General features: G+C 45.3%; 1 long non-coding RNA gene across 1 annotated transcript in view; it reads right to left on the bottom strand.

Annotated features, from left to right (window-relative positions):
* Positions 1-13,551: 13,551 nt before the first annotated feature.
* The window catches only part of LOC118240462 (uncharacterized), a 2,093-nt gene continuing 431 nt past the window's right edge, over positions 13,552-15,213 (bottom strand). The window contains exons 1-3 of the long non-coding RNA XR_004775436.2: positions 15,192-15,213; positions 14,807-15,044; positions 13,552-14,634 (exon numbers count right to left, since the gene is read on the bottom strand). The exon at positions 15,192-15,213 is cut by the window's right edge and continues 431 nt beyond it. This is a non-coding gene — a long non-coding RNA (uncharacterized LOC118240462). The remainder of the gene's footprint in view (positions 14,635-14,806; positions 15,045-15,191) is intronic.

A 15,213-nucleotide genomic window follows, 5' to 3' on the forward strand; every position in this document is an offset into this window, starting at 1 on the left:
GTCCGTAACATTTGAGGTCGTCTGATATCGGGACAGCAGTCTGCAGCCTGGCAGGAAGTGACACGTGCGAGATTGGTGACAGGTGGTGTTCTGGGATTGGGGGAGAGAGTAGCTGATGGGGTGGGGGGTGGGGGGGGCATATGATGAGAGTGATGACACCATGCAGGGATCTGATCCAAGTGTCACCGCTACAAGTCTGAACACGTCAGGAGTGAGAGCATGAGAAAGGCCAATGAGAGAGTTTACATCTCTGCTCCTCACAGCTTTCTATAGAGAGAGAGAGAGAGAGAAACAGAGGAGAGCTGCCAGGTGAGGGTGAAGGGAATAAAAAGAGAAATGGGAAATCAAAAAGTGAGAAAAGAGAGAAAGAGTGTAAGATGAGAGCGCGTGAGGGCCAGGAAAGGCTCCTGACTGAAGGGGGAGCCCAGATCTTGTTTTCTCCTCGTCAATAGGCAGGCTGCTGCAACCTGCTCCGTCATGTTTCGCTGTGGGACAGTGTGAGGACCGAGGGGATGTTTCTCATAGCAAGACAGGTGGAGGAGGTGGAGACTAACCCTCGCCGTCCGCTGTCTCGTGCTATTGGTTCGCTTAATAACACGATATTTTTTATCTGAATCGACAGTCCTGTACCATGTGTGTGGCTGAGTATTAATTGTTATTGAGCTCCATGAGCTCACATCTGCATCCTTAGAGCTCTCCATGGTCATGCGAGTATGTGCGTGTTTGTGTCCCGGCCGATAGGTGAACTTTTACCCTAGCCGTGGATGTTCTCTAAGCCTCCAGAGCGCGTAAGAGGCCTCGGCACATTCTGGAAGGCCACTCTGGACAGCCGCACACAAACGTGCCTCCGCGCTGACATCATTCTGTTTTTCATCCGATTTAAATGTAGGCTTCCCGTGAGAAGGCTCGCGGCTTGGATCGCAGCCGACGGCTGCTGCCGCTGTGTCACAGGGCTCTCGCCTGCTCCAGTAGCGCTGAGCCTGATGTGGGCCCACCGAAGTCACCTTGGTCCGAACCCCGTAGGCAAAAGGCCTGATGGGAAGTGTAGTTTTTTCTATCTTCATCTCGAGCCTCCCCAGCACGCCACCCGGCACACCTGCGCTCTTTGCGCGTTTCTCACGCCTCACGTTAATCACCTCGAGCGACTTAATTGGAGCCTGAACGGAGACTTCTCCACGCTCACCCTTGCCTGTCGCCGATCCCGGGCTATGTGTTTGTTTTTCGTTAGCGCGGATCGCAGGGTGGCCAACGCGATTGCAGCACTGCTGGAATTTGAGAGTTAGATTGCCCTCCACCCACCATGTGGTTATTAGTGAAGTCCAAGTGCTAAAGGGGTTGCCAGGGTTTCTTCTCTTACCTTTGTTTTACTTTATGGTAGAGCTGAACGATTAATTGATTTCAAATCAATAATGCAAAACCGCAAAGTCTGAGTTTTAGGATATGTGTGATATGCAGTGCATCTGACCCAGAGTTGAAACCACTGATCTCCAATAAATATGTGGATTTGCTGATGCAGTAAGTTAACTGCTAAGCAAAAGGTGATAGGTGTGTGTGCTCCATGCTGGTATGTGCAACGTCGATATATGATTACACCTGTACATCATTACATTGTTCCTTACAGGCAAGACCACGCTCTCCACAGGCTTTCAGGGCAAATAGGCCTTTAAAAAAAAAAAAGATGTGGCAAAAAATGTCCACAGGTGGTAGGTGGAGAGTTTGTAGCGAGGAAAATGACCCTCTCTCTAATGTCATCCAAGTCCAAAATAACTAAGGGTAAACAGAGCTAAATGGCTAAAAACAGAAAGCCAAAATGAGAAACTATCACTTGGCCTGGAACTTCCTTTAATTTTGGACAAATAAAGTATGAGTTCCACTAAAAATAGCAAAGAAAACGTATTTTAAAACTTTAAAACTTCATTTTTTTTTTTCTACAGCAAACGGGTTTTGGGCAGTAGAACTCTATCCAGCAATTCTACTCCTAAGTGTTGATTGTCCAGGGTGCAGGCATGGAAGCAGCAGAAACGCTAGTCCCTGCTTTCAATAGATGTGTTGCGTTCAGCCGCTCTTGGTTCTATGTTAAAAAAATGTAATAAATACATGTTGGAGGCAGTTCATATCTTTAAGATCTTGTCCTTACTATAAGATACAGAGATATCTAATTTGGTAATATCTCATTTGGTAATCTATTACACAGCAAACAGTGAGCTGGAGCTTGACATTAAAAAAATATCACAGATCCATTTGAAAATCGCAATTAGGTATTTTCTCTAAATTGCCAGTCCTACTTTATGGATAAGGCTGATTCAGTGAAGGAACACACACACATACACACACCCACACCCACACACACACCGGTAAGTTACTTTGGTTAGTTTCCTGTGATGATCATTATGTTTAATAGGAGCTTTTCCATTCGGTTCCTTTTTTAATGAAATCTGCATTTTATGTAAGCGTGTGCAACCTTATGATAATCCGCAAAATATCTATAAAACCCCAAGAGAACCCCTCATGCCTTTTCACGTCATTTTCATTGCTTAGCTATTATGCGGACCTTGTGTGTCCCCACCCACACACTCCCACACACTCCCACACACTCCCACATCTGCACACATGCCTCTGTCATACTCCAGAGAAAGTGTGTGAGAGAGAGAGGGAAAGAACAAAAAGGTGACAGAGAGAGAGAGAGAGAGAGAGAGAGAGAGAGAGAGAGAGAGAGAGAGAAGGAAGCTGCAGGGTTTGGTTTGAGGCTTACCCTGAGGACTGCCGCCAACCGCTCACATGCTCAGCTAAGCCCCGTTCACCACAGCATTAATCGGTTCACTTTCTCTTTTGAGCCACACATCACAACAGTGTGAATTAAAAGCCGGTTTATTACCCGCTCCGTCAGGCCCTTGACTAATTGAAAAGTGGCGGTACAAGGAAAGCAATTTACTCACCTGGAAAGCCCTCTTCATCGTAACAATGCCTCGCCTCGCCACCCCGGAAGGCTGGCGGATCCTTAAAGAGCCAACATGATTTGTCTGGGAGAAGGAAAAAAACCCATTTGCATTTTATTAGGCGCAGAGGACTCACAGGAAAGCCATAAGAGACTACGCAGTAGAGACCACATGTGCGTGTGTGCTGAGATACCACAGGATTATGTGAGTGTGCGCATTTGTTTTCTGCTGAAGAGAGCGAACACTCTGATGTTTGAAGGCAGAAAAGTTACAGAGGTGACTAAGTGGTCACCTCCATTTTCCTCCTGACGGGGAACACACCTGACACCTGACACACTTGACACCTTCAGTTTACTCCTCCTGCGTGGCACCAGATATCATCCCACACCAGATCAATATTAAAGGCCCACTAAGTAGAATGCTTATAGATTGGTCAATAAAACAAAAATCAATAAAGGTAAATAAAAATTACATAGTGCAATCTTTAAAATGCTCGCAATACCGCAGTTTCATCCATGTGATTTAGGAGAGAAGGTATCTAACCACAAACATTTCCAATATTGTATTCAGCTGAAGTGAGACATAGCACGGGCAAGACATTATCCGTAGTAAAATTCATCCATTTTTAAATTTCCAAGCAGAAAGCGTACTTGCTTTGTAATGTGCGTAGTACCGAAGTGTCAACGATAAAAGCCCTGGGATTGATAACGGCTGTGATGTTCCAGTGTTTATACGTTTAGGCATTCGCCCGACTTGCTGATTCTGCCCGTTTTACACGGGAGAGCTTTAATGTCACTTACCGCACACACAGCTTAGTTAGTAAGGGCACAGTAAGTCGGCCTGGCACGGAGCATCATCACGATTAGCCAGCGCGCAAGCCGGCAGTTGCCATTAGCCAGATCCAAGCGGTCGGAGACACAGTATACAGTATCCGGGAACAGGCATTCGAAGGCAAGCAATTTTGTCTTCTTTCGGGGCGAGAAAGAAACATTAAGTGCGGCTGGGGCCTATGTTGCTAGCTTGCCTTTCGATGTTCGGTCTATGCAAATCATGTATGCAAATTGTAGAAATTGTTTAAAAAGTGCACTGCATCCTGATTGGTGTTGCAAATTTTACACTGTCCCTAATTCAGGCTGCGCGTGACCTGGAACGACAGCTGTTCCGTGAATTGAAGTCATAAGTGAAGTATAATATAGGCGAATGGCTTAAAAGTGTAGCAGTGGCGTCCCACATGCACACCTAAACCATTTTTTTGCTATTGGTTTGTGACCTGAGTATGGGTGATTCCGGGATACCATTCAATGATTCAATGATCTCTCCACACAAATCTCCACTGTTCTCTACTTACTGATCCTTTGGATTCCCTTTGGATACTTACACCACCTTCTCTCTCTCTCTCTCACTCTCTCTCTCTCTCTCTCTCTCTCTCTCTCGCTCTCTCTCTCTTTCTCTTTTAATGAGATCATTAGGTGAGCAAAGCTCGACCAAGTTCAATCCATCGTTGCTATGGTGAAGTGACATTTCGTTTCGCAGCTGCTGTGTTAAAAAGACACATATTTTCTCTCTTGCAGGTGAATGCATACATACACATGCACATACACAACCAACGTCCACACATGCCCAAATGCACACAAATGCTTACACACGTGCACACACCCACACACATGCGCATGCATACACACATACACTCATGCACACACACACAGAAAAGTCTATAGCTCAGATATAAGATATAAGCTCACACACACTCGCAGGTACTCTCATATACACAGACACACATGCACATACATGCACAAACACACAAACAGTTGCATGCAGACACTAACAGGCTGTAATTTTCTCTGTATGATATTAGGAATAAATTTGCTTTTATACCCTATGTGGTAAACAAATTTTCTTTTTAGTCCTTCTTAATTTAATCCACAATTAAGTTCAATAAATGCCATTCTCTGATGTGTGTGTGTGTGTGTGTGTTTGAGGAGTGATTTGATTTTTTATTATTATAGTGTGGACAGAACTGCTGAGTAAAGGTAAAACTGTATGAGTGAGTGTATTGTTCTCCAGTGCTGACACAGCTCATGATGTCCTACAAACACACACACACACACACACACACACACACACACACGTACAGAATACCTGTACTTCTGCTATTTACCAAATATATGCCTTAATTGGAGCAGAAAATACTGATGTCTGAGAGAACCACCTGGAATCAAGATGCCGCTATACTGTGTATAAAATTATATAGTCACACTGTACAGCAGGAAGAACAGGCTGAGAGAACAGTGCTGTGGGAGATGTCAAGTTGTGCTCTCTCTCGCTGCTCGTCGGGCCTATGGGCGTGGCTTCACTGCAGGGGGAGGAGCTGCTGGGAGAGGCGAGAATGATCTCCTCCAGTCAGCAGCCCCAGAGCTGGCAGAAAGCAGGATGAAGGACACGGAAGAGCAGGCTTCCCCAGCACCTCTGCAGGGTAATTACAGCCAGAGAACTGAGAGGGAGGGACCTAAGACCAGAGAGGGAGTGGTCTAAGCACTGTGAGGGAGGGGCCTAAGACCAGACAGACCAGAGTGTTCAAGCACTGCGCGGGAGGGGCCTAAACACTGCGAGGGAGGGGCCTAAGAGTCACCTGCAACACATAGTCAAAGCCGCCTGGAGAGAAAGCTCTGGGCATCCCGCTGTATACACACACACACGCACACACACACACACACACACAGTTGCTCACCGTAGAATGGCGCCAGAGTGGATGTTTTGGATGGACGTGGCGGAGCTGGAGCCTCCGCAGTTTTATTCTGGTTGAGTTCCCTTCTGCGCGTCATTTACCTCTAATGCGTCTGGCTGCTGGTCTCCCTCTCGTCTTGGGAAAGCAAATAAGTTTGCCTTGGGATATCTCTCTCTCTCTCTCTCTCTCTTCCCTTTTCTGTTTTTCTCCTTCTCTGTCTCTCCGTCTCCTTCCAGCCCTCCCGGCCGTGTGGGGGCCTTTGCGGTGGGCTGACAGGATGACGCTGAGTGCCGCGGCGGAGGTGACGGCCAAGCGGCGAAACGCGAACCGGGACGGCCGCTCTCGCCGGGCCCGGCCCGCGGACGCCTGAGGCGGCCCCCTCGGCTTCCTCTGCGGCAGGGCGACGCGTTGTTCAATATGTCTCTGCACCGAAACCGGAGTCCGTCCCATATCCTGTGAATTATTAGCTGATAAGGAACAATAAGGGGAAGGTTATTAGCAGCACATGGTGCTCTCGACTGGCCGCTGCTGACTGCCTGAAGTCACGGACTCCTGTACTGGACCGCGGCTGTAATGGAGGATCCATCTATAGGACTGCAGCGTTTCCTCCATCACGTCCCCTTATACACTTTCCTGTTTCACTACCTGTGTGTGTGGTTTTTTTTGTGTTATCTATTTTTAAAATGAGAAGAAGCCCTGACTGGTGAACACAGCGGTCTACACTTTGATATATTCAGAGATAATAGCTGTTTGGTTTTCCCGTGCGGAAGAGTTGCCGCTCCAGACTGTAGCTCTGTCGCAGTTTTGATGGCAAGTCCTCCAGCCTGGTCTTTGAGGGACCATCTTAGCACAAGGACTTTATCTTCTTCTCTTCAAGAAACGACCAGCGAGCCATAAACTTCATCTCTGTCTCTGACCAGTGGCCTCAGAGTCAGTATGGCAGTATGTAGGAACAGCAACAAGAACAACTTAACCACACCCCTTAGCTCCGCCCCCTCCTGGCTCCTTTTCACAGGTGGCCACACCTCTTCCACTTGGCCACACCTCTGCCTGTCCCAGCCTCCTTTTTTCCCATATTATTGCTATGGCAACATTTTAAAATGATGCTAACGATTAATGTTAACAAAATAGAAAAATAGCCCCAGAAGGCAAAAAAAAATTAAGCCAGGAAACCACCCTCAGATGGCTGTTTAAGGGCTAGCTTTATTGGTCTGAACATTTTAGCCATCCGTGTAATCATTTCCTTAATGCGTGCTCTAGCGACATCGCTCCGATGGTTTATCTCTCAGTACACAAGCGCACCGAGGCCGACCTGGCCGGTTTGGTAACGCTAACGCTGACTTTTGAGAAGCCGGGCTGTCCGTAGCTGGGTGTGGACGCTGCCGTCAGATTCACTTCAGAAGTAAAAGAACAACAAATGTTCGCTTTAGCTTGTAGCTTTGGGCCGGCGTGCTCTGGTAAATGCCCTTGGTCATATGTGTCAGTGTATGATCGTTTCGCCGGAACCATGGCTTTTGACGCATGGCGTGACGGCGTGCAGCAGGCTGTTTCTGTCGCTGTGTCCATGTTTCGCGTTTGCTGGAAGGCATTTTACTTGTTGATACAGTCTCTCCTCATGTAGTGCTAAAGTTGGATGACTTTATCATCTCCATTCTTGAGTGCCTGCACACACACACACACACACACACACACACACACACACACACACACACACGCGCGGTCTACTGTAGATCAGAGAGACATGTCCCCTGGGGTGTGATAGAGATGCAGTCTTCTTTTCTTGACAGTGTCTCTATGGTCTACCCCTTCTCCTCCCTCTCTCTCCCCATCCCTCCCTCTCTCCATCCCCCCCTCTCTCTCTCTTTTCCCCCGCTCTCTCTATGTCTATTATATGCCCGAGGTGTCCAGATGTTTGTCTAGGTGGTGATTAAACATTAATCCTACCGTGCGTGTCAACAAAACTCACGCTAAGATGCTGAGAGAAAGAGTGAGAGAGAGAGAGAGAGAGAGAGAGAGAGAGAGAAGGAGAGCAAGAAAGGAAGAAGGAGCTGTTTTAGGCTCTCTGTAGCTAAAAAGGGGCTCTGTTGGGGAATGGCTTAGGGTGACCTGCACAGGGACGTCCTAGTCAAAGGTCCGAGGGCTTCTCACTGACGGAGACGGCTGCTCGTCTTTCGCAGGACTCACCCCGTGAGAATCCACAGGCCGTCCACGGGACTCACAGGACTTTTAAGAGCAGAGCCGACCATCGGGAGGGAAGGGTCTGACAGCCTGACCAGTGAAACAGCAGAGCATTTCTCCCCAGTCCCGCTCTTCGGAAGTTTTCTATAACACCGCAGTGTGGACCTGGACAATAGGCTGGCGCTCTCGGCTTCTGGAGAATAAGCCAGCATTATCCCGCTCATGTCGACGTGACCCTGACGTGCAGGTTGCTCTTATGTAACATCAGGAGGGTTCATTCATTTCTTTCCAGAGATGCCACTCTGTCTCTTTGTCTTTCGGTCTCTGCCTCTCTGTCTCTCTGCCTCACTTTCTCTGCCTCTCTGTCTCTCTATCTCTCATCATCTCAGCACTGCCACTACTGAATCCGAATCAGAGTCATTTTATTTTGGGAAAAAACAAAATACAATAAAGAGCAAAGAATAATAATCGTAAAGCACGGCAGAGGGGAGGAGATGCATGAATATCTGTATAAGTGAAAATATGGATATCCCTACATATGCAGGTCAGAGCAAATCAAAAATAATTACATACAAAATATTACAGAACAGTTAGCAAAAGCAAGTTAGCAAATAAGCATACGTGATTGAGAAGTTGTGGAAGTACAGTGAGGGCGGTTGTTGGTTAGTTTAAAGTTTAAAGAGCAAAGTGTCCGCTGTGGTCGATGAGCTCTACAGCTCTGGGGAAAAGCTGTTAGCATGTCTGGCTGTGTTGTTATTGCTGGCCCTGTGTCTTCTAGCAGGGGGAAGTGGGTGAGTTCCAGGATGAGAGGGGTCAGCCGTTATTCCGCCAGCATGCATCGTCAACCAGCTCCCGCAGATGTCCTGAAGGATGTCCAGACTGCGCCCAAGGGGCTTCTCCACTGTCCCGATCGTGTGCTGGAGTTTGGCTCGTCCTTGTGAGTTGGAGGAGCCAAACCAGATGGTTCTGGATGATGTGAGGATGGACCCGATAATCGCCGCATAGAAGTGGATGGCCAGGCTCTGTGGCAGGTTGCGTTTCTTCAGCCGCGTGAGGAGGAACGTCCTCCGCTGCGTGCTCTTGATGAAGGATCAGTCCATGGATGTGCTGGTGCCCAGACGCTCGAGCGACTCCACAGTAGGACACACAGAGCCACTAATATTGAGAGAGGTAGTGCAGGAAATCCACCATCTCTACAGTCCTCTGCGCGTTCATCAACAAGCCTGCCACAGTGGTGTCATCTGCAAACCTCAGGAGCTTCACAGCCAGTTCCTTAGATACACAGCCATTGGTGTAGAAAGTGAAGAGAAAGAATAAGAGCGTACAAACTCGTGGTACTCCAGAACTGAGGTTGTGGGGGTCTGAGGAGTTTTCCTAGTTGCACCCGCTGTCTCCCGTTTGTCAGTGTACACACGCACACACACACACACACACACACACACAAACACACACACACACACACACCTCTCTCTCTCTCTCTCTCTCTCTCTCTCTCTCTCTCACAATGTTTGCACTTGATCTTTTTCTGATTTTAGATTTTAAATTTTAGATGTTGACACTTTTTTCTACATTCAATTTTTTATGTACTTTTACTCCCACATCCATGTATTTACTTTGGTAATCTGTGGATATATATGGATATATATGGATATGTGGATATATATGGATAAATATGGATATATATGGATATATATGGATATATATAGATCTATATGAATATATATGGATATGTGGATAAATATGGATATATATGGATATATATGAATATATATGGATCTATATGGATATGTGGATATATATGGATCTATATGGATATGTGGATATATATGGATATATATGGATATGTGGATATATATATATATATATATATATATATATATATATATATATATATATATATATATATATATATATATATATATATATATATATATATGTGTGTGTGTGTGTGGATATATGGGGCTATTCACTGATAACATGGTGAGTCTCCCTCGTAATGTTGGCAAGCTATGCACAAGACTCTTCTCTCTTCTAGCACCCAGATGGTGGAAGCAACTCCTTTGCAGTCTTCAAATATAGTCTTTAGTCTCCCCTCTTCAAGGAGCATGTGTGTGATCCATAGCCACTTCATGGCACTGGATAAATCACCAATCCTTCACTTACTTTTACTTATATGTAAACTTTCACGCTACCGTGTAGGTTGCAAAAAAAAAACCCAAAATACAACCACTTTCAAGCACAAGCCTTTTTAAACCTCTTCAACTCCTGTTCCAGCCTGACCCGCCTACCCATCTACTGGCTGTAGATGCTTGCTTCATTTGATATTGGAAAAGGAACGTGAATCAGAGCACACTTTTCACAGGTCTTTCGGTTTCCAATAAACCCTCATAGCAGGCCTTCCGTAAGGGGGCTTCCACGTTTCAGGGTTCATTACTAAAATTCCCGGAGACAGTGGAATTCGCCTCCGTATCGTACCACACTAAAGGCTGGTGTTAACGTGGCGCTAGCCTATGGAATGGTGATCGTAATTAACCCTGTACCACATGGTTTTTGACTACAAATGACCTTTAAAAAAAAAAAAAAAAAAGGTTGTTCTTCAATTATCCACAGTACCACCCCTTCTATTAAAGAATAATCAACAAAATGAAGGCATGAAGTTGTTATTATGAAGTTATTATTACGAAGTTGTTTTTTTTGCCGTATTCCAAACAGATCCCTTTTCACACAACTATGTCAGCCATTTTACATAAAGCCCTACTGCTAAGCGTGCTGCAGCTGCACAGTTTACGATGGCCAAGGTTTATTTCATTTGCGTGCTCCATAGCGGTAGTGTTGGTGTGTGCGAACGCTCCACAATTAGCGGTAGTGTTACACTGTTACCTGTTCCACTTTTAACGGTAGGCTTAGTGTGCTATCCTTCCAGGGTGAGCAGGGGTATTTTTCCCACCCACAGTGAGCAGCGCTGTTATTAGGGCTTCCCTCATTATCTTGCTTTACTTGCGCTTTGAGTGCCAGCGACGGCCCCACCGGGTGCCGTTTTCCTGATCCGTTTAGGATAACAATGTGCCTCTGTTCAGGTGGGGAGTCCCCACAGACCCCGTGAGCTAATGAGCACCCCCCGACCACCACACACACACACACACACACACACACACACACAAAGACAATGGGTTGGCTGAGATTCCCAGTCCGCTTGAAAGAACCACTTAAAACTGAAGCAGCAATCTGAAATAATTTCATATGGTAAGTCACAAAAAGAAGCAAACACTAGTGATACAATTTTCCAAAATCACACACAGTGTGTCTTCTTGGATTGAGTGTTCTGAGGTTCTGAAACTTCATTCTGTCCACCTTGTCAATAGGCCTATCCATTCCTGTCTTTGACCTGTTTGTTTGATTAAGGCATGCAGGGTAACACTTACATACCAGACTCAAAATCTTCCAAACCTCCCACCCTAAATTTCCAGTAATGACATCAACTTGGATTGTGTTATCAGTTGAAGGGCACCGTGTGATTGAATGTTACCGGACTACTGAACAGCTGGCATGTACCTCTCGCGGAGTCTGCAAGCTAGCGGACGGCGTGTTCACTTTGGAATGGACTCCTGTTAAGTGTGCTCAGCAAGCTTAGTGAATAGTGCGGGACCGTGTTTTTTTCTAAAAGTATCCACCAACAGCGCGTGTGAAGTAGCGCCCTATCCAACCGCTGTGGAATGTTGATGCTGAGAAACACCATCTGTCTCCAGAGTCAAAGGCTTTTCGTGATAAACAGAGGCCCTATACTATATATTGATATATGCCGTCCACTTAAAACTAACCTACGGACGTATACGTGTACATGCGCCTGTTTATTGTCTGGAATATATCTAAGTGAATACAAAACATATGCAAATCAACTTTAGCACATCACCTCCTCATCCCCTTACCCAAAGGATTCAACTTTTAACAAAAACAAGAACTGGAGAAAAAGACCCAATTTCTGGCAAACATTACTGGCCGGAGCAGGGCGGCGCGTGAGTGCGGCCTCGTCCCGGGAGCCGCTCCACCCCAGAGAGCTAGCACGGCCTCCCTCGGCTAGGGCCTAGACGGTAGTGGTGGGAGTGGGTTGTCATGCGTTTACAGCTGTGAGCACAGATGAAAAATACGAGAGAGAGAGAGAGAGAGAGAGAGAGAGCACTGTAATAGTGACCTTGAAAGTGTGGTAATAAATTGTGGAGTGGAGAGGGTGTTTGCTTCACACAATATGCACACTTTCTCTTTCAGACCCACATATGCACACACACACACACACGCACGCACACACACACAAAGATCAAACAAGCCTGTGTGCTGTTCTCATGGCAAAAGCCCGCTTGGGGGCGTGGGCGTAGTGTAAACGCACGTCCCAGATTACGGCTGTACGTCACCTCGCCAACCATCCCACATCCATGGCCCCTCATTCAATGCTTGCTTCCAATTTCCCTCACAGCGTTCTAGCTGATTTCAACTGGGCTGGCACAAACTGGGAGGGACCGGTGTGTGCAACATGACTCACGAACGAAACGCGAAGGGCCGTCCGAGACTCCCTGCAGGTCAGCCACGAGAGCACGCAGCATACCATTCAAACCACTGGCTTTGGGATTGTATTCCCCAGTTTGAACAACAAGGCAAGAGACCTACTTACACATGCAAATGCAGAACAAACCTGGTAATTAACATTTTGTATTCAAATCATACTGTTCACTATTCATTCACCCTCATAAATATTAGTAACCTTTTTTTTTGCAAGCAAATGAATTCAAATGTATTCAAACGAAGTAATCAAAATTCTGATGTATTACCACGGTGATAACACAAAACACTTCCTGTGGTACATATACCTGATATTCAAATTCATTTCTTTGGCTGATTAGAGACTGTACTATATGCTATATATAGGTCCCTCCCAAATTCATGGCTGCGAAAATTGTGTCACGGGCCGTGAAATCGTGCTTTTCCCATGATTATCCGGTTTTCTGGGAGGCAGATGGCATAAGACGGTGTAGTAAGCAGTCCCTTTTCTCATAGGGGTATTGACCTTCACACAACCATTCTCTTACAGTTTTCACACATTTCTTGAAACCTTCCACCTGTTTATTTAAACTGTCAACACAAACCCCAATCGTCAAACCATGTTCAAAAAGCCTCTTTTTGCAAAATCAGTCATCTCAAAGCAGTTTGAACTATGATCAGAATCAAACAACATTTTCAGGTCGTACACAAAGCCAGTCAAAATAAAAACACTGCTGAGCATATATTACACACTGCATCAAAAAATGGAAAACTCCAGAAGCTCCAGAAAACAAAAGTTTGTTGTTTATAATGTAGTAAAAGGATTCTGTTTTCAAAAAGCAGAGGACAAAGACAAAATGTAACTGAAACACACATTACAGTACACTGTAAATGTAACTGAAACCCACATCACAGTACACTGTAAATGTAACTGAAACACACATCACAGTACACTGTAAATGTAACGGAAACCCACATCACAGTACACTGTAAATGTAATGGAAACACACATCACAGTACACTGTAAATGTAACTGAAACACACATCACAGTACACTGTAAATGTAACTGAAAAACACATCACAGTACACTGTAAATGTAACTGAAACACACATCACAGTACACTGTAAATGTAACTGAAAAACATCACGGTACACTGTAAATGTAACTGGAAAAACACATCACAGTACACTGTAAATGTAACTGAAACACACATCACAGTACACTGTAAATGTAATGGAAACACACATCACAGTACACTGTAAATGTAACTGAAACATCACAGTACACTGTAAATGTAACTGAAAAACACATCACAGTACACTGTAAATGTCACAGAAACACACATCACAGTACACTGTAAATGTAACTGGAAAAACACATCACAGTACACTGTAAATGTAACTGAAACACACATCACAGTACACTGTAAATGTAACTGAAACACATTACAGTACACTGTAAATGTAACTGAAACATCACAGTACACTGTAAATGTAACTGAAAAACACATCACAGCACACTGTAAATGTAACGGAAACACACATCACAGTACACTGTAAATGTAACTGAAAAACACATCACAGTACACTGTAAATGTAACTGAAAAACACATCACAGTACACTGTAAATGTCACTGAAACATCACAGTACACTGTAAATGTAACTGGAAACGAATCAACGAATGAGTCATTCAGCCTCAGAATTACGTCTTTGTGTCTTTGTCCTGGGTCAGACCAGAGGACTTCATCAACATCACAGGCAATGTTCTCCAAAGACTCCACATCTTTGTCCCCACAGGCCAAATCCATGTACTACAGGCCAGATATGGGTTTTTGGTCATTTACCCTCCACCAACATGCAGAGAACATATCTCCTGCTGAGTTGAGGAAACAGGAATATGCTGGAAGGCAAACATTTATGAATCGCTGGCTGATGTTGAATCACTCCCGTATGAGGACACCACACGATATCCCGTAGTTTGGAACAACATCCTATGGCTCACGGTCAAACAAGACATCACGAAGACACCCAGAAATGTGAGAAGATGTTGGGTGTCATATGGCCCCAAGGTGGCATGACGATGGAGAACCCCGTGATTAATTATGGCTTCTTAAACCACGCGACATCACCAGCACGCTGGTCCGGGACTTCCACAGTGGCCTGTTCGCCAATCATGTTCTGGCTTCTACTTCTCCTCTTGGCCATATTAAACCCAGCTTCATCCACATATTCTGTATCCATGAGGTCTTTCCATGGACATCAGCTGAAAGACAATATGTAGAAACATAGTTTTGTAAGTGCTACAGAAAGACAGACCTCTGCTATAGAGTGTATGTACTTCTGATTTACATACATTACAATGTTTGTATGACAGTAGTATGTAGTACAGTATTGTACTGAAAAATGAATGTGTCTGAATGTATACTTGCACATACTGAAATTGTTGTTCTCTGGTCGTTTCTGAGTTGCGCTCAAAGGTACTTTGTAGACTTGTTTCACGTGCTCTCTGTTGCACTGGAGGACGCTGATGGTTCCTTCAAAGTTGACTTTGTCTTCTACAGCTCAGTCCTGTATTTCATGGAGTCTAATGACCAGGTTTTGAAGCGACTATGAGAGCCTCCTGCTGCTGGGAACAAAAGACGACTTCCACCCTCACATGGCAGTCGTGCAAATCTCCAGAAAGGGAAGGTGCCGTTAGCCCAGTAAAATATACATGCAGTAACCAGTGATGGATTCCTCCTGTCTCCTTTATATCGGCAAAGCGATGCACTGAAACATCTGTAGGCAGTAAACACTCAATGACCCAAAAACACCAATTACCTGTTCTGTGAATCTCCTGATT

Source organism: Electrophorus electricus, chromosome 23 (assembly GCF_041902795.1).
Source record: "Electrophorus electricus isolate QZ-2024a chromosome 23, ASM4190279v1, whole genome shotgun sequence".
Classification (NCBI taxonomy): domain Eukaryota; kingdom Metazoa; phylum Chordata; class Actinopteri; order Gymnotiformes; family Gymnotidae; genus Electrophorus; species Electrophorus electricus.